The following is a 25,389-nucleotide window of genomic DNA, read 5'->3' as shown; positions in this document are numbered from 1 at the left end:
CAGCCATTCCCCCATGTCTGTCTGTCTGTCTGTCTGTCTGTCTCTCCCCCTCTCCTTGTGACTCCCCAATCCTTGAGACACAACAGTATTGAAATTATGCCTATTAATAATCCCACAATGGTCTCTAAGTGTTCAAGTGAAAGGAAGAGCAGCATGTCTCTCACTAGAATTGACTAAGCTTAGTGAGGAAGACATGTTAAAAGCCAAGAGAGGCTGAAAGCAAGGCCTCTTGTGCCAATTAACCAAGTTGTGAGCACAAAGGAAAAATTCTTGAAAGAAATTAAAAGTGCTGCTCCACTGAACACATGAACAATAAGAAAACAAAACTATATTATTACTAATATAGAGAAGATCAAACCAGCCACACCATTCCCTTAAGCCAAAAGCCTAATCCAGAGCAATGCCTTAACTCCAATTCTATAAAGGATGAGACAGGTGAGCAAGATGCAGAAGAAAAGCTGGAAGATAGCAGAGGCCGGTTCATGAGGTTTAAGGAAGGACGCCATCTCCATAACACCATAGTGTAAGGTGAAGCATCAAATGCTGATGTAAAAGCTGTAGCAAATTACCCAGAATATCTAGTGAAGTTAGTCAATGAAGGTGGCAACACATTTTCAGGGCAGATGCAACAGCCTTCTATTGGAAGAAAATGTCATCTAGGACTTTCATAGCTAGAGAGAAGTCAATGCCCAACTTGAAAGCTTTAAAGGACAGACTGATTCTCTTGTTAGAGGCTAATGCATGCAGCTGATAACTTTTAAGATGAAGCCAATGCTCATTTGCCATTCCAAAAATCCTAGGGACCTGAAGATTATGCTAAATCATTTCTGCCTGTGCTCTATAAATGGAACAAAATCTGATGACAGCACATCTGTTTGCAACATGGTTTACTGAATATTTCAAGCCCACTATTCAGACCTACTGCTCAGAGAAGAGATTACTTTCAAAATACTACTGTCCACTGACAATGTACCTGGTCATCCAAGAGCTCTGCTGGAGGCATTCTAAGGTAAGAGATTAATGCTGTTTTCATGCCTGCTGACACAACATTCATTTTGCAGCCCACGGATCAAGGAGTAATTTAGACTTCCAAGTGCAATTACTTAAGAAACATATCTTACAAGGCTACTGCTACCATAATTCTGATTCCTCTGCTAGATCTGGACAAAGTAAACAGAAACCTTCCAGAAAGGATTCACTATTCACTATTCCAGATGCCATTAACATCTGTGATTCAGGGAAGAGGTCAAAATACTGATAAGCACAGGAGTTTGGAAGTTATCCAGACATCATGGATGACTTTAAGGGGTTCAAGACTTCAGTGGAGGAACTAACTGCAGATGTGGTGGAGACAGCATAGGCAACTAGACTCAGAAGTGGAGCCTGAAGATGTGACTCAACTGCTGCATCTCATGATAGGCCTTGAACAGATGGGAGATGCTTCTTATGTATGACCAAAGACAGTGGTTTCTACAGATGGCATCTACCGCTGGTGAAGATGCTATGAAGAGTGTTGAAATTAAACCAAAAGATTTAAAGTACATAAGCTTCAGTCAATAAAAGCAGCATTTGAGAGGACTGGCCAATTTTGAAAGAAGTTCTACTGTGGGTAAAAATGGTATTAAACAACATCACATGCTACAGAGAGATTGTGAGAGGAAAAGTCAACCACTATGACAAACTTCATTTTCTTATTTTAAGAAATTGCCACAGCCACCCGAACCATCAGCAGCCATACCCTGGTTCAGGACAGCAACCATCAACATCAAGACAAGACCCACCATCTCCAAAAAGATTACACTCACTGAAAGCTCAAATTATGGTTAGCATTGTTTTACAGTATTTTTAAATTGTGTGTACATCACTTCTTTAGACATAATACTATTCACACTTAAAAACTAGGTAGAGAAGCAGAACCAAGATGGCAGTGTGAGAAGAGCAGCGGAAATCTCCTCCCAAACCCATATATATTTTTGAAAATACAACAAATACAACTAATCCTAAAAGAGACCAGAAGACATAGGACAACAGCCAGACTACATCCACACCCACGAGAACCCAGCACCTCGTGAAGGGGGTAAGATACAAGCTGCGGCCCAGCGGGACCCGAGCGCCCCTCACCCCAGCTCTTGGCGGGAGGAGAGGAGTTACAGAGGGGAGGGAGAGGGAGCCCAGGACTGGTAATCACCCAGACCTAGCACAGTGCGTGCGTAGGGTGCTGGAAACTAGGGAAACAGGACACTAAGACCTGTGAGCGGGTTTCCGCAGCCAGCACACCGAGGACAAAGAAAAGTGAGTGCTTTTTGAAAGCCTTAAAGGGACAGGGACCCCACGGCTGGACAGAAGCACCCTGGGACACTTAGCCCAGCAGCTGGGAACCCCGGGGAACTCTGGGCACCTGAACCCCCACAGTGCAGCTCGGAGGCCCCTCACCACAATAAACAGCCTCCCGCCTGTCCCCCCTTGCGGGAGTCCAGCTCCAGCCTAGGGGTGGGATGCCCGAAGGTGCAGGACGGAGTTGCGTATGGAGAGACAGGACACAGAGTCAGATGGAGGTGGTCTCTCGACAAAGTGTCAATGACAGCTTTATTTATACATTTTGCACAAGGATATGATTTTTTATTATTCTGATGATTAATTAGTATAGGCAGTTGGTTAATAAGTATAGGCAAGCTTTTTTCTTTTACTTTCTAATCTATTCATGGTTGGTCAAACGTTAGGTGATTGTTTTTCTGTTCTTTGACTGAAACTTTTCTTATAACATGCACTCTATTGTGTTGTACGTTTCTATGCAACGCAGTTTCTAAGTAGTGCATGTGACTGTAGGAGCGTGCAGTATGTAGCAGCGACTATGAAGTCTATCAGCTCAGGGTGAAATACAGGTCACCTAGTGCCACAGTTAGCTAGGATTCTTTCCCACAAAAATTTTCTTAGAGGCTTTAATAAATTTATAATCAATCTAAAATCATAAACTCATATCTTCACTTTATACCTCTTTATAGGGCACAGTGGGCAGCAAACTAAATTTCCCCTTTTTATCTACATTTCTCTTTCTACTGTGTGGATACCAAAATCTCCCTTACAATATGCTACACAGTTCTCCATGACTCCACTACTGCAGGGACTAAAGTTCTTACATGGTGAACAATGCAAGGGCATTCACATCATAGAAACGTTTCTGTTTTAACTACAAACCTTAAAGTATAAACAAGTCAAATATGATGTATAATTATTCACTTGATTTTTATACTTTATGTGAATCTAATAAAATGTTAATGTAGTAGGTAAATGCAAGATATAGATAGAAAGCATGATTTAGAACTGTAAGAAGGCAGGTGTAGATGATCAGGTGTGTGACTACAGACCAAGTCTTAATCCAAGCTGAACAAGGGCAACAAAACATCTACAGGTGTAGAAGATTTCTCTCAAAACTGGGGGGGTGAGGTTCTAAGCCTCACCTCTGTTGGCTCCCTTTTTCTCACCTGATGGCCCCCCTGCGACTGTGCCTGTCTTAGGTTGTTCCTCTCTTGAGGAATCTTACCCATCTCTGGCTAACCAGCCATCTTACGGGGCCATACAGGGAGATGTAAAGCTGGTAAGTGAGAGAGAAGTAATATTCTTTGAAAAGGTTAGTTTTTCACTTCTTTGCAGATTTATGCTCCATGGCTTCTATGCCCAGCACTTGTTTTGAGGTATCTTTACTTCCTGGAAAATTATGGTACTTGGTAATTTCACGTATGAGGCACAAATTCTAGTAAAGGGCTGTGATTAGGAAAGAAGAAAAACAAACTATAGAAGTAGTAGGGGGAAGAAAACGAGATGATTAATTAAGTGTCAACAGAGTTATTCTATTCAATATTTTCTCATGACTCTATTTCTATAAAACTTTCCATCACTAGTTTCACTAGCATTGTAAACAAGGGGGACATTCTCAGTGGAAATGGGGTGGTCAATGTTTGACTAACTAACAGCAGGTTTCGGTACTTTTATGCTAAGATTGCCATTTGGCCCCTGCGTATTCTATTCTTCAGGAGCACTGTCCTGAAAAGCTTTTGGGTAGGTTAATGTTCTCATCCTTTCCACACTGCTCAGCAAAGGTTAGTTAACCCTTGGCAACAATGCAAGCAAAAACAAAGCCAACAGTATAATGGAAAATAACAAAATCAAGGTGGGTAATAGAGGGAGCCAGCTGCAAAGGCCCCTGATTTGTGGGGGTCTTCCTCCAGCCTGAGCTTTGCTACACAGCTTGAGTAGCATGGCTCCCGGCACCCCCTCAGACATGGTTCCGCCATATTGGAGCAGCAGCCTGAGGCAGGCCACGCCCACAGCAACGGCAGAGCTAAATAAACTCCATAGCTGCCGGGCAAGATCAGAAGCCCCGTCTGCACGCAGCTGCCGAGAATAAGCCGCTAGAGGCCGCTGTTCTCCCAGGAGAGGAAGGCCATAAACTGGCAAGAAGGGACTTTCTCTTACCCAACACATGTACCAGCTCCCCACAAATATATATCTATTGCTATGAAAAGGCAGAAGAAATTGATACAGACCAAGATCACAGAGGCAACCCTGAGGAGATAGACCTAACCAGTCTTCCTGAAAAAGAATTAAAAATAAAGCTCATAACCATGCTGATGGAGCTGCAGAGAAATATGCAAGAGCTAAGGGATGAAGTCCAGAGGGAGATTACAGACGTCTGGAGGGAGATTACAGAAATGAAACAATATCTGGAAGGATTTATAAACAGAATGGATAAGATGCAAGAGGCCATTGATGGAACAGAAACCAGAGAACAAGAATGTATAGAAGCTGACGCAGAGATAAAAGGATCTCCAGGAATGAAACAATATTAAGAGAACTGCATGACCAAACCAAAAGGAACAATATCTGCATTATAGGGGTACCAGAAGAAGAGAGAGAAAAAGGAATAGAAAGAGTATTTGAAGAAATAATTGCTGAAAACTTCCCCAAACTGGGGGAGGAAATAATTGAGCAGACCATGGAAGTGTACAGAACTCCCAACAGAAAGGACCCAAGGAGGACAACACTAAGACACATAATTATTAAAATGGCAAAGATCAAGGACAAGGACAGAGTTTTAAAGGCAGCTAGAGAGAGGAAAAAGGTCACCTACAAAGGAAAACCAATCAGGCTATCATCAGACTTCTCAACAGAAACCTTACAGGCTAGAAGAGAATGGCATAATATATTTAATGCAATGAAAGAGAAGGGACTGGAACCAAGAATACTGTATCCAGCACAACTATCATTTAAATATGAAGGAGGGATTAAACAATTCCCAGACAAGCAAACGTTGAGGGAATTTGCCTCCCACAAACCACCTCTACAGGGTATTTTAGAGGGACTACTCTAGACGGGAGCACTCCTAAGACTAAATAGATGTCACTAGAGAAAATTAAATCACAGCAAAGAAAGCAGACTAACCAAATACTAACTAAAGGCAGAAAATAAAATCAACTACCCACAAAAGCAGTTAAAGGAAGCACTAAAGGGCACAGAATAAAACAACCAACATATAAAGAATGGAGGAGGAGGAATAAGAAGGGAGAAAAATAAAGAATGACCAGTGTTTAAAATAGCTCAATAAGTGAGTTAAGTTAGACAGTAAGATACTAAAGAAGCTAACCTTGAACCTTTGGTAACCACGAATCTAAAGCCTGCAATGGCAATAAGTACATATCTTTCAATAATCACCCTAAATGTAAATGGACTGAATGCACCAATCAAAAGACACAGAATAATAGAATGGATAAAAAAGCAAGACCCATCTCTATGCTGCTTACAAGAGACTCACCTCAAACCCAAAGACTATAGGAAAAAAGAAAGACTGAAGGAACAAAACAGCAGCAGAATCATAGAACCTAAGAATGGACTAACAGATACGAAAGGGAAAGGGACTGGGGAGAAAGGGAGGGAAGGAAGGGATAAGGGTGGGGAAAAAGAAAAGGGGACATTATGATTAGCATGTATAATGTGGGGGGGGGGTGGGCATAGGGAGGGCTGTGCAACACAGAGAAGACAAGTAGTGATTCTACAGCATCTTACTATGCTGATGGACAGTGACTGTAATGGGGTTTGTGGGGGGGACTTGGTGAAGGGGAGACCCTAGTAAACATAATATTCTTCATGTAATTGTAGATGAATGACAACAAAATTAATTAATTAATTTTTTAAAAACTATGTAGAGTATAAATATAACTTCACTATATTCATTGGGAAACCAAAAAATTCATCTACTTTCTTGTGATACTTGCTTTATTGAGGTGGTCTGGAAGCAAACCAGCAACATCTCCAAGTCCGCAATATGCCTGTATTATAAAATTTGATATCAAATCTACTCAAAATTTCTGTAAAACTACCAATTCACACAAAAAGAAGTATGCAATAACAGTTAACTTTCCCACTGCTTCATATTAGGAATTAGCCATCACCAATGAAATATACCATTCCTATTTTAAGGAAAATTCTAAGGCTGAAAAAATTGGTCACTCATGCAATGTCGCACAAAATATTTCAGGCCACAGGAGAACACAGCACTGTTCAGTTCCTGGCCTTATGTGTAAATACACTGTCTTCATTCAAATTTTTGGAGGTGGACTGGGCCTAAAATAACCCTAACTTAAAATCTCTTCATTTTACAAGTGAGGAAACTGCAACTCAGTCACTTATCCAAGATCACACAGCTACTTAGAGCAATTGAGTGTCCTAAGTGTCCTTCCGTGAGATCAATGTCATCGCAGATCACCTGGATGTTCAATATTAAGAAATCATTTTATAATTGAATAAGGTGATGTTAAAACTGAATTATTATAGCTAGATGCTTAATTCACCTTAGTCTAGAGAAAAGATCTTTTACTCAGAAACCAGGCTTCTAAGTCATGGTTCTTCCATAAATTCAAGTCATGAGAGTATCCCTTGGATAAACCACCCTCTCTTGTCCTCAGTTTCCTCATCTATTAAATAAGATCAAAACAGATTATTTCTAAAGTGTCCTTTAGCTTTTAAAAACAAAAACAAAAATACAAATACAAACAGTAGCAAATGCTACTTTTCACTTGGCTTAAGGATAGTGTTCACAAAAGAACATACTTTTTTCATGTCTCGTTTGCATAAATCATAAGGAAAAGTAATTAAAGTATCTAATCTTTGTGCTTCAAAATTCATTTTACTGTTAAACCTACTCCTTAATATATTCTCACAGACAAAAAAAATTAAAGATTGTATTAAAGTATTTAAACATGTTAACTTCAAGGAATGACTTCTAAGCATATATTTAACAAGATAAATTTCTATTAACTGAAAAAAAGTTTAAAAGTGTGTGCTATCAGTCTTTTGTTAACTCAAATATGTCAACTAATGTCTTTCTCATAGGTAAACATTTTGACTGCTTTATTTAAGCCAATACACACTAATTTTTCTTTAAAACCATATATATATACATTCAATTTTTATTGAACATATACTTAAATTGTCTCAAGTTATAACTTTTATTATCTTGTGAGAGGTATATTTGCCTTGAATTTAGTGACATTTCAAGTTTGTAAAAGCTCCTTCAAAGGCCAGGAAACTAATTTTGAATTATTTAATGAAATGCAGAGTGCATTGTATAAGCTTCAGGGCCCCCTGGGTTCTGCCCCTGGCTGATAATTTAAACAACCACCTTAGGATTCATTTTCCAATATATTCTTATTAAGAAAGTATTTCAGAATCTAGTAAATTCTTAACAGAATACAATTAGACAGTGTGGTATAGTAAAAAGAACATGAGTATTTTAGTTAAAACACATCTGGGATCTGAATCTCAGCTCTGCCCTTTCCTAGGTGTAAATGTAATAGTATACATATATTGAGGTCTCTCTGAGTGCCAGAGAGATTTAACAACATGTACAGTCTGTTGTAAGGACATGAGATAATTATAACTCAAAGTTACTAAAATAGAGTCTAACACAAAGCAGATATTTAATCAGTTGTAATTACTAATCTGATTAAGCAACTTCCCATACTATTAATAAATTGGAGAAAGGAAAAATAATATTTCAAAATCACTTTCAAGAGGACAGGACAAAAAGAGGAGGCTAAATTTGCTCACTTAAGAGCAGCTTTTGGTAAGCATGACTTTCAATCAGTGAACACATACCTCACCTCTTAGCAATGATGGCTTGCATTCATAGAAAAGTATCTCTTTGAAGGGAACTCAAAAAAGTTTTACTTAGTTACATTTTCAACTTAAAACTGACTTTAAAAAAAGAAGAAATATTTTCTAGTATCAAAAGCTCTGGATTAGGGTTTAAGGCAACTACAGAATCAATTCTCTATTTCCTATTATTTGTATCAATTTGCACAAGAAGGACTCTCCTCAATTTTAAAAAGGCTGGATTAATGACTAGTGATTGTAAAGCAATAATTACTAGAACTTTTCTACATAAAATCTTTTATACATATTAACTGCTCTAAATGACCACAGAGGGAGATCTTTAAAGATACCTACTCCACTCCTAGGCCTCCTGCATCCTGGAGACCCTCTGAGAGTTTGAAAATAACTATCCTAAATAAAACATATTACTTTTTAGTTGAAAATTCTAACTTTATGACTAGAAAATTATTTTTCAGTGATGTCACTTTATTAGACAGCACTTTCTCACATTAAAAAAAAATCCTCACAATTAATCTGTGAGAAAGATGCTACAGTTCCCATCTTAAAGATGAGAAAACAAATAAAAGAACCTATTAGATCAGCCATTCAGCACTGTTGGATACTATTTGTGCTGCACTGGCAAATATCACTACAAAGAGACTTGATGCCTCCTCTAAAGAAAAGTCAGGTTTTAATAAAGGAGAGACAGACCATTCTTTGATGATTTGGGGTTATGAAGGGAGATAGCGGGGTAGTCACTTATGATAGGGAAGACAGGAAAAGGAATGTCTCCTTCCCGAGACCTGAGGGGAGGAGTTGAGAATGAACAAATACAGGTTGAAGAGTACAACTGAAAGGGGAAAAAGCTGAAGGAACTGATACAAGACAACACAGTTTTCAGTGAAACAGCAGTTAAGTTTCTTGAAGAAAGAGAGATGAGAGATAAGAGAATGCTCAATACTGAGCTTAAGGACAGGGATTGAAGTGTGGAAAAGCTCATTCAGGAAAGGAGAGTGGGAGCCTACCAGGCACACAGAAACCTGCCCAGATGCACTGAGAGTACAGCTATGTTAGAAACCACTCTCCTGCAATTTCCTCTTGCAATTTTTAGGCATAATAGCTTAAGAAACATGTGCAGTGAAGACAGAAGGGGGAATGATCCAAAATACTTTTTTGTTGATATTTCTGGCCTTGTTCTGAAGAAGTTTAGGAGGAAAGAAGGGGCAACTAGCAACAGGCACCATGGCTTGGGAGAATGAACGGAATATTCCTGAGATGCAAAGGGCACATTCATATGAGAAGGAAACAATCAACAAGTATGACAGAATAAAATATAGTAATACTTTTTAAGACCAGGCAATACTTTTTAAGAGCTTGAATGTATTAAGGCTATCCTTAACCTTATGAGGTAGGTACTCTTGTTTTCCCCTTAACAAAAAAGGAAAACAGGCAGAGGTTATGTGATTTGTTCACTTACTACATCCAATAAATGGAGGAGCTGGGATGGAAAGAGTTTCACAGTTTAAGATTTCTAAAGAAGTGGGATGACAAGCTTCGAGACAGGGTGAAGAGCACTGTGAAACAAGAGACCAAATCTGAGCATCATGTTTATCTAGTGCCTGATCCCTGGTAAGACTCTCCAATAAATGCATTTTAAATTGAAAAAATAAATGACTATACCTATAGGCATTAGGAAAAGTTAAGATATGAACTAGTGAAAATGTCTCTGAAATAGGTATGAAAGTCTTCAGTAACTGAAGGAGCATGTGCAGGAAGGTAGGAGATTGTATGATCACAGGGAGGAAGCAAAAGAATATTTCACAAAGGTCCAAAACAATGAAGAGGATGATGGATGTGGCAATAAACTGTATGTGGGTCCAATGATTCAAGTATTATAAGAAAACAAACACCTCAATTTAAGAAGATAAGCCTGTATCCTCCGAGCAAAGCCAGATTCAGATGAAAAGAAGGCAAAGTGTAGTAAGATGCTATAGAGTCACTACTTGTCTTCTCTGTGCTATACTGCCTTCCCCGTGCCCCACCCTACATCATGTGTGCTAACTGTAATGCCCCTTATTTCTCTGTTCCCTTCCATCCCACCCACCCTTCCCAGTCCCTTTCCTTTTGGAAACTGTAAGTCCATTCTTTGGTTCTGTGAGTCTGCTGCTGTTTTGTTCCTTCAGTTTTTGCTTTCTTCTTTTTCTCCACAGATGAGTGAAATAATTTGATACTTGTGTTTCTCCACCTGGCTTATTTCACTGAGCATAATACCCTCTAGCTCCATCCATGTTGTTCAAATGGTAGGATTTATTTTCTTCTTATGGCTGAATAATATTCCATTGTGTATATGTACCACATCTTCATTACCAATTCATCTACTGATGGACACGTAGGTTGCCTCCATGTCGTGGCTATTGTAAAGAGTGTTGGGATGAACATAGGGGTGCATGTCTTCCTAAAATAGAAATCCTGCATTCTTAAATGCCTAGGAGTGAAATTCCTGGGTCAAATGATATTTCTGTTTTTAGTTTTTTGAGAAACCTCTAAGAATGAAAGAATATTAAGAGAACTGTGTGACCAATCCAAATGGAACAATATTTGCATTATAGGGGTACCAGAAGAAGAAGAGAGAGAAAAAGGGATAGAAAGTGTCTTTGAAGAAACAATTGCTGAAAACTTCCCCAAACTGGGAGAGGAAATAATCGTTCAGACCATGAAACTATACAGAACTCCCAACACAAGGGACCCAAGGAGGACAACACCAAGACACATAATAATTAAAACAGCAAAGATCAAGGACAAGGACAGAGTAGTAAAGGCAGCCAGAGAGAGAGAAAAAAGGTCCCCTACAAAGGAAAACCCATCAGGCTATCATCAGACTTCTCAACAGAAACCTTACAGGCCAGAAGAGAATGGCATGATATATTTAACGCAATGAAACAGAAGGGCCTTGAACCAAGAATACTGTATCCAGCACAATTATCATTTAAATATGAAGGAGGGATTAAACAATTCCCAGACAAGCAAAAGTTGAGGGAATTTGCCTCCCACAAACCACCTCAATGGGATATTTTACAGGGAATGCTCCAGATGGAAGCACTCCTAATGCTAAATAGATGTCACCAGAGAAAATAAAATCACACCAAAGAAAGCAGACCAACCAAATACTAACAAAAGGCAAACAATAAAATCAACTATTACAAAAGAAGTCAAAGGAAACACAAAAGAGTACAGACTAAAACACCTAAGATATAAAGAATACAGGAGGAAGAATAAGGGAGAGAAATAAAGAATCATCAGACAGTGTTTATAATAGCTTAATATGCGAGCTAAGTTAGACCGTTAGATAGTAAAGAAGCTACCTTTGAACTTCTGGTGACCACAAATCCAAAGCCTGGAATGGCAATAACTATGTATCTTTTGATAATCACCCCAAATGTAAATGGATTGAATGCACCAATCAAAAGACACAGAGTAATAGAATGGAGAAAAAAGCAAGACCCATCTACATGCGGTTACAAGAGACTCACCTGAAAACCAAAGACATACACAGGGTAAAAGTGAACGGAGGGAAAAAGATATTTCATGCAAACAACAGGGAGAAAAAAGCAGGTGATGCAGTACTTGTATCAGACAAAATAGACTTCAAAATAAAGAAAGTAACAAGAGATAAAGAAGGACATTACATAATGATAAAGGGAGCAGTCCAACAAGAGGATATAACCATTATAAATATTTATGCACCCAACACAGGTCCACCAACATATATGAAACAAATACTAACAGAATTAAAGGAGGAAACAGAAGGCAATGCATTCATTCTAGGAGACTTCAACACATCACTCATTCCAAAGGACAGATCCACCACAGAAAATAAGTAAGGACACAGAGGCACTGAACAACACACTAGAACAGATGGACCTAACAGATATCTACAGAACTCTACACCCAAAAGCAGCAGGATACACATTCTTCTCAAGTGCATGTGGAACATTTTCTAGAATAGAACATATACTAGGCCACAAAAAGAGCCTCAGTAAATTCAAAAAGATTGAAATCCTACCAACCAACTTCTCAGACCACAAAGGTATAAAACTAGAAATAAATTGAAAAAAGAAAAAAAGGCTCACAAACACATGGAGGCTTAACAACATGCTCCTAAATAATCAATGGATCAATGAGCAAATTAAAACAGAGAACAAGCAATATATGGAGACAAATGACAACAACAGCACAAACCCCTAACTTCTGTGGGATTCAGCAAAGGCAGTTCTAAGAGGAAAGTATATAGCAATCCAGGCCTATTTACAGAAGGAAGCACAATACCAAGTGAATAGTCTAAAGTCACAACTATTGAAACTGGAAAAAGAAGAACGAATGAGGCCCAAAGCCAGCAGAAGGAGGGACATAATAGAGATCAGAGAAGAAAAAAAAAAAACCTGAGAAGAATAAAACAATAGAAAAAAAATCAATGAAACCAAGAGCTGGTTCTTTGAGAAAATAAACAAAATAGATAAACCCCTAGCCAGACTTATTAAAAGAAAAAGGGAATCTACACACATAAACAGAATCAGAAATGAGAAAGGAAAAAGCATGATGGACCCCACAAAACACCAAGAATAATTAAAGAATACTATGAGAATCTATATGCTAACAAGCTGGAAAACCTAGAAGAAGTGGAAAACTTCCTAGAAAAATACAAGCTTCCAAAACTGACGAAGGAAGAAACAGAAAATCTAAACAGACCAATTCCCGGCAATGAAACTGAATCCATAATCAAAAAACAACCCAACAAACAAAACTCTCGGGCCAGATGGATTCACCGCTGAATGTTATCACACATATAGAGAAGATATAATACCCATTCACCTTAAAGTTCTCTAAAAATAGTTGAGCAGGGAATACTTCAAAATTCATTCTATGAAGCCAGCATCACTCTAATACCAAAACCAGCCAAAGACCCCACCAAGTAAGAAAATTAGACTAGTATCCCTGATAAACACAGATGCAAAAATACTCAACAAAATATTAGCAAATCAAATTCAAATATACATCAAGAGGATCATATACCATGATCAAGTGGGATTCATCTCAGGGATGTAAGGATGGTACAACATTAGAAAATCCATCAACATCATCCACCACATCAATAAAAAGGACAAAAACCACATGATCATCTCCATAGATGCTGAAAAAGCATTCAACAAAATTCAACATCCATTCATGATAAAAACTATCAACAAAATGGGTATAGAGGGCAAGTACCTCAACATAATAATGGCCATACACGACAAACCCACGACCAACAGCATACTTAACATACTTAACAGCAAGAAGCTGAAAGCTTTTCCTCTAAGATCAGAAACAAGACAGGGATGCCCACTCTCCCCACTGTTATTCAACATAGTACTGGAAGTCCTAGCCATGGCAATGAGACAAAACAAAGAAATACAAGGCATCCAGATTGGTAAAGAAGAAGTCAAACTCTCCGTGTTTGCAGATGACATGATATTGTACATAAAAAGCCCTAAGACTCCAGTCCAAAACTAATTGTGTGTAGAACAAATATCTGAATTCAGCAAAGTTGCAGGATACAAAATTAATACACAGAAATATGTGGCTTTCCTATACACTAACAATGAACTAGCAGAAACAGAAATCAGGAAAACAATTCCATTCACAATTGCATCAAAAAGAATAAAATACCTAGGAATAAACCTAACCAAAGAAGTGAAAGACCTATACGCTTAAAACTACAAGACACTCTTAAGAGAAATTAAAGAGGACACTAACAAATGGAAACTCATCCCATGCTCTTGGCTAGGAAAAATTAATAATGTCAAAATGGCCATTCTGCCTAAAGCATTCTACAGATTCAAGGCAACCTCTATCAAAATACCAACAGCATTCTTCAACAAACTGGAACAAATAGTGTTAAAATTCATATGGAACCACCAAAGATCCCGAATAGCCAAAGTAATCCTGAGAAGGAAGAACAAAGCAGGGGAATCTCGCTTCCCAACTTCAAGCTCTACTACAGCCACAGTAATCAAGATAATTTTGTACTTGCCAAAGAAAAGACCCACAGACCAGTGGAACAGAATAGAAACTCCAGACATTAACCCAAATATATATGGTCAATTAATATATGACAAAGGAGCCATGGACATACAATGGGGAAATGACAGCCTCTTTAACAGCTGGTGTTGGCAAAACTGGACAGCTACATGTAAGAGAATGAAACTGGATCACTGTCTAACCCCACAAACAAAAGTAAGTTTGAAATGGATGAAAGACCTGAATATAAGTCATGAAACCATAAAACTCTTAGAAAAATACATAGGCAAAAACATCTTGGACATAAACATGAGCAACTTCTTCATGAACATATCTCCCCGAGCAAGGTAAACAAAAGCAAAAATGAACAACTGGGACTGTATCAAGCTGAAAAGCTTCTGTACAGCAAAGGACACCATCCATAGAACAAAAAGGAATCCTACAGTATGGGAGAATATATTCATAAATGACAGATCCAATAAAGGGTTGACATCCAAAATATTTAAAGAGGCTCACTCACCTCAACAAACAGAAAGCAAATAATCCAATTAAAAAATGGTCAGAGGAGCTGAACAGACACATGAAAATTTCTTCTCCAAAGAAGAAATTCAGATGGCCAACAGACACATGAAAAGATGCTCCACATCGCTAGTTATCAGAGAAATGCAAATTAAAACCACAATGAGATATCACCTCACACCAGTAAGGATCACCACTATCCAAAAGACAAACAACAAATAATGCTGGCAAGGTTGTGGAGAAAGGGGAACCCTCCTACATTGCTGGTGGGAATGTAAATTAGTTCAACCATTGTGGAAAGCAGTATGGAGGTTCTTCAAAAAGCTCAAAATAGAAATACCATTTGACCCAGCAATCCCACTCCTAGGAATTTACCCTAAGAATGCAGCAGCCCAGTTTGAATAAGACATATGCATCGCAGCAGTATTTACAATACCCAACAAATGGAAGCAACCTAAGTGTCCATTAATAGATGAATGGATAAAGAAGATGTAGTACATATAAACAATGGACTATTGTTCAGCCATAAGAAGAAAACAAAGCCTACCATTTGCAACAACATGGATGGAGTTAGAGGGTATTATCCTCAGTGAAATAAGCCAGGCCGAGAAAGACAAGTATCAAATGATTTTACTCATCTGTGTAGTATAAGAAGTAAGAAAAAACTGAAGGAGCAAAATAGCAGCAGACTCACAGAACCCAAGAATGGACTAACAGTTACCAAAGGGAAAGGGACTGGGGAGAATGGGTGAGAAGGGAGGTATAAGGGGGAGAGGGGGACAAGGGGGCATTATGATCAGCATGTATAATGTGGGGTGGGGATACAGGGAAGGCAGCACAACACAGAGAAGACAAGTAGTGATTCTACAGCATCTTACTATGCTGATGGACAGTGACTGTAATGGGGTATGTGGGAGGGACTTCATGATGTGGGAAGTCTAGTAAATATAATGCTCCTCATGTAATTGTAGATTAATGATACCAAAAGAAAAATTTTTTTTCTAAAAAAAAGTTATCCCTAAGTTCTACCTGTTTATGATACAGAGGGAAGGCCTATTACTGTTCCTAGTCTCAACTGTATAACCTTTCTGAACTAGAGAAATGCTGTTATTACTTAGCTACATTTCATGAATAACATACAAATGAAGATTTCTCTATTTTGTTTAAATGAATCGACCACATGACTAATGTATTACATAAAAGAGCAAATTCTCATATGATATTCTATACTCCTAAAATAGTTTCAAATTCAATATTGTTACTAATAATTTTTCAGGCTCCTCAGAACTGCTATCTAGGAAGATAAATGCAAAATGAACGCATTTATGAAACTAATTTATGATTCTATTTTTCACCTTCTAAAACCAGGGAAGTCCTAATAGCTACAACACAACTGGCAATCCCAAAACTATTAAACAGAATAAAAATCAGTCCAAGTATAAACAACACCTTAATTAATCTGCTAAATCTTACTCCATAATTTCTCTGTAAGAAATAGGGAATAAAAAACAAACTTAACAGTTAATTACCTCCCCTGCATGATTTGCCAGACTTAATATTCAGCTTTCCCGTATGCATACTCCAGGTAGTGGTAGGCAACAATTACTTTCCCTAAGGAAGAGAAACCTATTACAGAGATCAAAGCTGTTCCCCCAAATCTGGCAAATTTTACAGTAGCTCGGAAAAAAGGAAACAAAAACATTAAAAACATTAACTGTCCCCATTCATCACTCAACTTTGTGCTCTTAAGTATATCACAAATAACCTTAAATTTCATCTTGTTTGAACATCAGTTGCTTAGTCGGTTCCATGTACCTGTAACTTCCACATCATTCACCATTCACACCACACAGAGCTCTGTGAAGCTCACCTAGAATTATGGAGTGGACATCACGATCAGAGATTTTGTCAGATTTAGCATGCTCCTATAAACTAGTAAGTAAAACCATTTTCCAAATCACACTCTAAAGACAATAACTTTCATGTCTCCTAAACTCTGAAGGCTAAGCCAAGAAAGGCAAATCAGAGAGCATTTCCATTCAAACCTACCTCCTCCAATTCAACCAAGCTTCTCAAGCCAAAGTGGGCAAAACTCTGGAAAGTACAGATGGTGAGGAACAGCTTTTCAAAGGTAAGACAAAAGGTTCACCTGAAAGCAACTAATCCTACATAGTGGAACAAGGCTCAGGAGTAAAACATATGGAAACAGCAAGGAAAGAAGAACAGGACTTCTTGGGGGGAGCATTCTTTTGTCCAAATCCATAGTTTCCAGGAATTTCACCTGAAGCATCCTTCCTTTAAAAAGTTCTGTGGCCCTTGCTGTTATTTTGGGTACCTAAAAAAAAAGAAAGATATGAAATGACATATATTTTGTGCACTGCAGGAAAGCTTACAAACTGGCACAAACTTTTCCTTCATCAACAATTTATAAATACAGAAAGTTCCTTACTGTTTTCCACCTTGAAAAGAACCAATTTCTCTTGAGATCTTATGAAAATCTCTACTTAAAATGAAAACTGTACATAAACTGGTATGACTTAACTTACTCTTGTGAAGAACAATGAATGCACACTTAAGATATGCATTCAAGATGGTAAAAAAAAACAAACCTGACTTTACTGATAGAACTGTACTGGGAGTAGGCTTACAAATATACAAAATATCCTGTGAGTTCATTTACCTGTTTTGCAGTGAAAAAAAAAAAATTCCAAAATCTATTTTTATACTTTTTATGTATCAATTTTACAAAAGAATCTGAAATAAGCACTTGAAACCTTTGGTTAAACTACAATTTCCTTTAAACTACAGTAACTATATATCCAAATAGTAATGTAGAATAAAATAGTTGTAAATATGTACGTATGTATACACATAAGCAGTATTTTTTCAGGTAATACTATGAATTTACTACTTTTGACTAGCAATCGAGCAGACTATACTTACATAAAAGATTGCTAAGCTGGAAGAAAAGAAAATTTCAAAGAGCTGTTAAGTGCTCAAACATTTACCAAAGGATATGTCAGTGAAATACCATATGACTGAGGCGTACCTCTATAAAGGCTCAAAGAACCTCTATAAAGGCTCATAATATATTAAAAAATATAATGGTTATCTTTAATAGGAACTACTTATGAGGAATGAAACAATGAAATCATGAAAAATTCTTATACTTTCAAAAATTAGCAGATAGTAACTGCTGACTATCAAACACTAGTCACTGACAATCATTAAAGGATTTTAGAAAAACAGAGGACAAGTTATGGACAGAAAGGGTCCAAATTACAACCATAATGCTACTTAAACATAAATCACTTTCATACTATGTCTAACCTATCATGTATTATTATTCTCTTCAGCTAAAGGATTAATGAAATTCTCTCCCACCCTGTCCTCCAAACAATACAAAATCCAAAAAGCAGGAATCTTAGTCTTTCAAGCTATGCTCATAAATCCCAAGCCCTCAGAATGGTGCCTAGCACCCAGTACTCAGTACTTGTTGAATGGGAACAGGTAGGAACAGGCAACTCTGAAGAGATTACAGAGTTGATCACACACAGATAAAGGTTCAACTGGCTAATCAGAGTATTAACATAAGTGAGTTGATGTCAAATGTGAGCTCTTCTACATTTTAGTAAAAGTCTGAAGTTGAAGCAGTCAGACTTCAATAGCAAATTTTTCCTAGAAAACTTGTATAAAACTATTTAATGCTATGAACTTCAATACTGCCCTTCTGTCAACATTTCTCATTTCATACTTTCTCTCATTTACTAGAAAGTAACTTAAAAATTTTTAAATCCCTTGAATTAGTATCAAAACGCTTAATTCTCCTGAGTATACCCTACCTTTATTTACACAAAGCTAGAAGTTTCTACACACTGACATTAATATTTATGTTGCTACAATTTCAAATTTTTGCATCAAGTAGATTCTTTAAAAATTTTAAGAACTCAGAGGGAGGTCCTCAAGCTCTCTGGGTCGTGTCTCAAGTAAGGACATCAGAATGTCTTTCCCCACTGCAAACGACCCTTTAGAAAAAAAGCATGCTTAAAAAAAAGTACAAACCCCCCCTTTCCCCTCTCACACAATGCGTTTATGATTCTAAGAAACTCAACTCTGGTTTTGTTTTAAAATCTTCTGTTCAATTGCTAGTTTGTCTATCTTGACGTATACCTGATACTGTAGTGACTTGAGCAAGTATGTCCACTTTCTGTTAACAACAGTACATTTTAATTGGTTGCCATTGGCTATCCGAATCAGATTATGACATCCAAAGTTACACCCTCTGTACCACACACAGCAAGCGTATGACTAAACATACCGCTAAGAAAGTTTCTAAACAGAACACGTTTCCTGTCACTAAACCTACAGACTAAAGCAACTCTGGGTGCTGACAGGTCATTGTTTTGGGCTAAGAAATAGAGAACAATTAGCCCAATTTCTTTTCTCTGGCGTCCCCGTGACCCTCCTATGAGTGGCGAACCAATTCCTGCACAAGAGTTTGTAAAGTGCTCTGGAAGATCGTGCATTAAAGATGCTGTAAATAATACACCTGATGTTATTACTATACTACTACTGTGCAATTACGTGGAACCACTGTCACTGCATGGGGGGGGGGTAGGTTGATGGTACAGCCCCTCCTGAGGAGGGGAAGAGACAAGGAGGACAGTTCTCTCCATCATCCTAAAGATTTGGCTGGCCATCTTCCAGGCTGCTATATTTTAAACTACAGCGAAAGCGCACGTGAAAAGTTACACACACGTCCCTACAAGGAGGACTTCGGCACCCCTATCCCGGCAGGCCCGGGAGTCCCAGAAACCGGCGTGGAGAGCGATGCTAAGGGTCGGGCCTACACCCTGGGGACGTGGGAGGAGGTTCTGGGGCCTGCAGAAGGGCCCCGGCGCAGCAGACGCCAGCGGGGTGGCAGCAGGCGTGGCTCCAAGGCGGGGCGCGGCTCCGGGCTCCGGCGCAGGGCGCGGGGAACGGCCCCGAAGGCCGGCGGCGTGGGGGAGCGGGGCCGGGCCGGACGCCTGTCGGGGGCGCTCAGCCCGGGCCTCGCGTGCCGCTCCCGACTGGGCCCCTGGCCCCGGCGTCCCAGGCGCAGAGACTCACCGGAGAGGCCCGGGTCCGCATCTTGGGGTCCTTCCGGCCGCCCGTGCCTTTGCTCACACTCGACATGGTGCTCGTCCCCTCCCCGGCGGTTCTCACTCCGAGCCGCCGGTGTCCCATTTACGGCGGGCCGGCAGGCGAGGGGCGACGCTGGCGGCGGCGACGACGCGGCCCCCGGGCAGGGTTGGGGAGCGGGCCGGCCCCGGGGCGGCAGCGGCGGCGCGGGCTCCGCGGGGCCCCCTCACAGCCGGCTCGGCTCCCTTGATCGCGCTCCCCCGCGAGGGCGGCGGCGACAGCAAACATCTCACTGCGCAGGCCAGACGTCCTCCTCCTCCTCCGTCTCCTCCGCCGCCTGAGAGAGACGAGGTCCGGCCGACAGGGTTGCTGTAGGGAGAAGGGAGGGAGGAAAGCCGGAGTGGAGAGACTGGGAAGAGGCGGGTGAGAAGACCGTATGGGGGCGGGCCGCCGCCGCGGGGCGCTCAAATGTCGCGAGATCACGGGAACGCGCTGCCCCGCGTGGGGCGGGCCGAAACCCGGAAACGGCGGGTGCAACTGGAGGGAAGAGAAAGGGGAGTACAGGAAGCGGAAGGGGCCAGAGGGGCAGTAGGCGGGAAAGGGGCAGAGGTGAGGCGGGGGTGGGGAGTGGGGGGTAATAAGCTGTGTTTTAAAAGGAAAACTTCGGAAACCCCTCCCGCCTGGGCGGAGGTCCTTACTGATTGGTGGAAGCCGGGTTCTGGTCACGTTGGCGGAGTGGGCGGCAGAACTGTGGGGAGTCAGTGTTGGACCTTGGTGGGCCGTGGCCCCTCTGGGCTGGGGCGGGAGGGCCATAGTCATGGGGAGGGGCGTGGGGTGCGAGGTGAATGACCACTACTAGGACTGGTTCCTATGTTTTCCTGGGGCATGTGGACCACTGACATACCGGGGTTCTTATTCACGAAGCCGAAGAATGAGCTTCACAAACACTCAAGGTAGGAGAGCAAGGTACAGGCCTTTATTTAGGGAGAAAGTGAGAGGATAGAGCTCCCAGCTCACACCAGGAGGGGACAGAGTCCGTGGTGGTGCGTTGTCTAGGGGGGTTTTATAGGCGGTTGAGGATCTTTCGAGAAGATGAAAAAAAAGCTTAGGAGTGTGGGCTTATTACGTGGTCCCAGGATATTTACAATTAACTTGATACAAGTAACCTGCTCTGTTGATTTCTCCTTGAGATACCAGCATCTTAGTCTGGGGGCAATGAAACAAGGACACCTGCTCAGCCCCCAAGATGGACTGAGGTATTGTTTGCTAAAGAGAAAGTTAGGTTCAATCTTTTACTGTGTTATGCCTGGGCTTGCATGCTAACTTAAGTCTGCCCAGTTTGCAATCACTTCATCAGCTCTGAAGGAGGAAAGACAGCACATAGGCCTGGCCCTTTTAGCATGTTAAAGTGAATAATACACATGATTGTAAATTTATCTTACACATAAACATGTGCTACTCTTCTTTATCTGGGGTACACCAACTGATCTCACTGAAGAATGACTCCAGAGCTGAATGTGTGACACAGACTTTTAGCAGGGGGTTTTCCTTGCCTGTAGTTAACATTGCTCTGACTGTAAATATCCTGCCCTGCTATTTCCGGAGGCCCTCACGCTACTCTGTCTAAGGCCATGGTCCCTGTCTCATTCCCCCCTCTACAGATAGAGACCCTAGCTTGCTGCTAGGGAAAGGGGGTGATGACCACTCTGACTGCTTCATGCTGAGAGGGGACGCAGTGAGGGGTGCAGCTAGGTCTCCATCACTGGTCAGTTGAGAGGGCCTCGGAAGATTGGCACTAATATTCCAGGTTCCATTTCTATTACTATTTGCAGTTTTGTGGCTTTTAGGCAAGATAGAACAAATCGTGTTATTAGGTTAAGTAGCAACATCTGGAGTTGGATTTTACATTCTGGAAGAACAGACTTGACAAGGAGATTAAAGAATGCATGGCTGAATATGAGGATTAGAAATAGTATAACTCTAGTTGAGAATCATAGCTAGATATCTTGGGGAAACTAGAATTCTGGATCTAGTCTATGTCCCAATGACTAGTATTAGGACTCAGTATAGATAAGGCTGCATTATTGTAACAATACTTTTCTCTAAAATCACCCTCAGTTTTATTAGAAGTAACCAGATTAAGAAAACAATTAACACTTGGCTTTGATTATTTGCATATGTGCAGAAAGAAGAGCAATTGATTACATAGGCTCTCTTAAATGTGCTTTGCTGGAACTTTTTACAAGGAATTTCAGATGGGACTTTTAAAGGCCTCTCAAGGCCAGAATGCCAAGCCAGACTTGCCATCAGGTTTTGCCTGCACTACCTGTAGATTTGGGTCAATTCCTCTCTTCTCGAGGACCCCAAGACATCCTGAGGTTCCTGCCCTGCCAGGAAGTGACCTTCCTTACTCACTGGGAAGGCTGCTGGGAACTCTGTAAGCAAGGTACCAGGCCAGTTCTTCCAAGGGGCTTTGTTGGCTTTATAAAGTCAACCTTAGTTCCTTAAAGCTGTCTGTTCATATCTGAGTTTACACACATGTCTCTCAGGTATGACATTCCAGTCAAAGCCTTGGTAATATAACCAGTGTTTTTAATTGGTCCTATTACAAGGAAAGCAGATTCTTACTGAGCTTATGCAAATAAACATACTGCCATGAAATATAAAAAATAGTCACTGAGAGTTTTTAAATTCTGGAGGGATCAGGTAGAGAAAGATAAATGTTTTGATGTGCTTACAAAGTTATTGTCATTTACTAAACTGTTGTCAGTCAGCTTAAGAGAAAAAGCTTTAAACACTTTACCAGCAACATTTGAAACAAAAAGCAACAAAATCATCTTCCTTAGTTTACTTAATCCTATGTAAGTAATACCTGTTCTGCTGATAGCTAGTTCTTTACCAGTTTAGGAGTAATAAAACAGTGGCTATAAATGACAAAAGACTTACAAATGACAATGGTTAAAGATCTGATGAGAGCTTACTGTAAGACAGTTGACATAAGGAAATTGGGATATTTCTGTAACAAAACATTCAGTAACAAAATTTAACATCATTACCTTTGACAGTGCTTTCCAGGTAATTAAGCAGGTAATTATTTATCAGATAAATAAGCCAAATTAGCCAAATACTTTCCCCAATGAGAAAAAATTCCTCTGGCATGTTCCAGGGGCCCTCTGGAAAATATCAGAGTTAACTAGAGGTAAAAACACCTTTTTGAATTTGATTCTGGGACGCTGTCAGAAGAAAAGTTTTTAAATCACTTGCTTAAATAAGATTTTAGGTTGCCATGAAGCAATACTTATCCATTTAACCAGAATGACAACAAAATACCTCAAAGGCAAATACAGAAGGTTTCACAGTACTTAGACAACTCATTGAGACTTTAAGCATGAGAAAATGCTTTGATAAAACTAGAAAACCGTTTGCAATCTTTCAACATTAAGAGCAGACTCTTTAAGAAAACTTTGTCTTTTTAATTGAAAACAAAATTCTAATTTGCTGTGTACTTGATATCAAGACTTATTTGCTTTAATTTCACATAGCATAACTATATCAATTTTTCCACAAACTTTCTGGACTTTCTCTTTACATTCAGTTCTCCCTCTTTAAATAAGCAGCTGTACTTTTGAAGTTACCTTCTTTTACCCTCAACAAAACGAATTTCCATTCCTTATACCTTCTTTTATTAAAACACATCTTTTCTAGCAAGCAGAGATGTTTTGTTTTATTTATTACTTTAAGTAGTTTTATGTAGAAGTTAAACCCATTAGGAACCTTAATATTCAGTGAACACTGAGAAGTAGGTCATTGTAAACCATTACACTAGCATCCTTTAGATTGACAAATTTATGAATACATTTTATACTTTCTGTAACTATGAGCTTTAGAGCACAATCTCTCACTAAGCACAAAGTATGTCTACTTAACAGCAAAACTTTAAGGTTTTAGGTTACCACAAAGATTCTCAAGCCATTTGTAAGTGTACACACTGTAACACACTATTATTAAGATATTCACTTGCTACACTTAGTTTACTCACGACAACTTCCTAAAATCAAATTCAAAAAGGTGCTTTTACCTCTAGTTAACTCTTGATATGTTCCAGAGGGCCCCTGGAACATGCCAGAGGAATTTTTTCTCATTGGGGAAAGTATTTGGCTAATTTGGCTTATTTATCTGATAAATAATTACCTGCTTAATTACCTGGAAAGCACTGTCAAAGGTAATGATGTTAAATTTTGTTACTGAATGTTTTGTTACAGAAATATCCCAATTTCCTTATGTCAACTGTCTTACAGTAAGCTCTCATCAGATCTTTAACCATTGTCATTTGTAAGTCTTTTGTCATTTATAGCCACTGTTTTATTACTCCTAAACTGGTAAAGAACTAGCTATCAGCAGAACAGGTATTACTTACATAGGATTAAGTAAACTAAGGAAGATGATTTTGTGGCTTTTTGTTTCAAATGTTGCTGGTAAAGTGTTTAAAGCTTTTTCTCTTAAGCTGACTGACAACAGTTTAGTAAATGACAATAACTTTATAAACAGAATTGAAACATTTATCTTCTGTCTACCTGATCCCTCCAGAATTTAAAAACTCTCAGTGACTATTTTTATATTTCATGGCAGTATGCTTATTTGCATAAGTTCAGTAAGAATCTGCTTTCCTTGTAATAGGACTAATTAAAAACACTGGTTATATTACCAAGGCTTTGACTGGAATGTCATACCTGAGAGACACGTGTGTAAACTCAGATATGAACAGACAGCTTTAAGGAACTAAGGTTGACTTTATAAAGCCAACAAAGCCCCTTGGAAGAACTGGCCTGGTACCTTGCTTACAAGGTTCCCAGCAGCCTTCCCAGGTGAGTAAGGAAGGTCACTTCCTGGCAGGGGCAGGAACCTCAGGATGTCTTGGGGTCCTCGAGAAGAGAGGAATTGACCCAAATCTACAGGTAGTGCAGGCAAAACCTGATGGCAAGTCTGGCTTGGCATTCTGGCCTTGAGAGGCCTTTAAAAGTCCCATCTGAAATTCCTTGTAAAAAGTTCCAGCAAAGCACATTTAAGAGAGCCTATGTAATCAATTGCTCTTCTTTCTGCACATATGCAAATAATCAAAGCCAAGTGTTAATTGTTTTCTTAATCTGGTTACTTCTAATAAAACTGAGGGTGATTTTAGAGAAAAGTATTGTTTCAATAATGCAGCCTTATCTATACTAAATTCTAATAGTCACTGAGACATAAACTAGATCCAGAATTGTAGTTTCTTCAAAATATCTGGCTATGATTTTCCAGATGTTTTATTTTCTCCTATCATTTCAGTTAAAGTTTTACTATTTCTAGTCCTCATATTCAGTCATGCATTCTTAATCTCATCAAGTTTGTCCTTCCAGAATGGAAAATCCATCTCCAGATGTTGCTACTTAACCTAATAACACAATTTGTTCTATCTTGCCTAGAAGCCACAAAACTGCAAATAGTAATAGAAATGGAACCTGGAAAGTGCCCATCTTCTGAGGTCCTCTCAACTGACCACTGATGGAG

General features: G+C 39.5%; 1 protein-coding gene across 1 annotated transcript in view; it reads right to left on the bottom strand.

Moving 5' to 3' along the window:
• The window catches only part of LOC108388213 (serine/threonine-protein kinase TAO1-like), a 158,488-nt gene extending 138,041 nt beyond the window's left edge, over nucleotides 1-20,447 (bottom strand). Inside the window, exons 1-3 of the mRNA XM_073234689.1 lie at nucleotides 19,834-20,447; nucleotides 16,774-17,059; nucleotides 16,254-16,335 (exon numbers count right to left, since the gene is read on the bottom strand). The gene's annotated coding sequence lies outside the window, so the exon portion shown is untranslated. The remainder of the gene's footprint in view (nucleotides 1-16,253; nucleotides 16,336-16,773; nucleotides 17,060-19,833) is intronic.
• Nucleotides 20,448-25,389: the final 4,942 nt, after the last annotated feature.

Source organism: Manis javanica, chromosome 4 (assembly GCF_040802235.1).
Source record: "Manis javanica isolate MJ-LG chromosome 4, MJ_LKY, whole genome shotgun sequence".
In the NCBI taxonomy this organism is placed as follows: domain Eukaryota; kingdom Metazoa; phylum Chordata; class Mammalia; order Pholidota; family Manidae; genus Manis; species Manis javanica.
The sequence above is the reverse complement of the archived record's forward strand: the minus strand, read 5'-3'. Positions and strand labels throughout refer to the sequence as shown.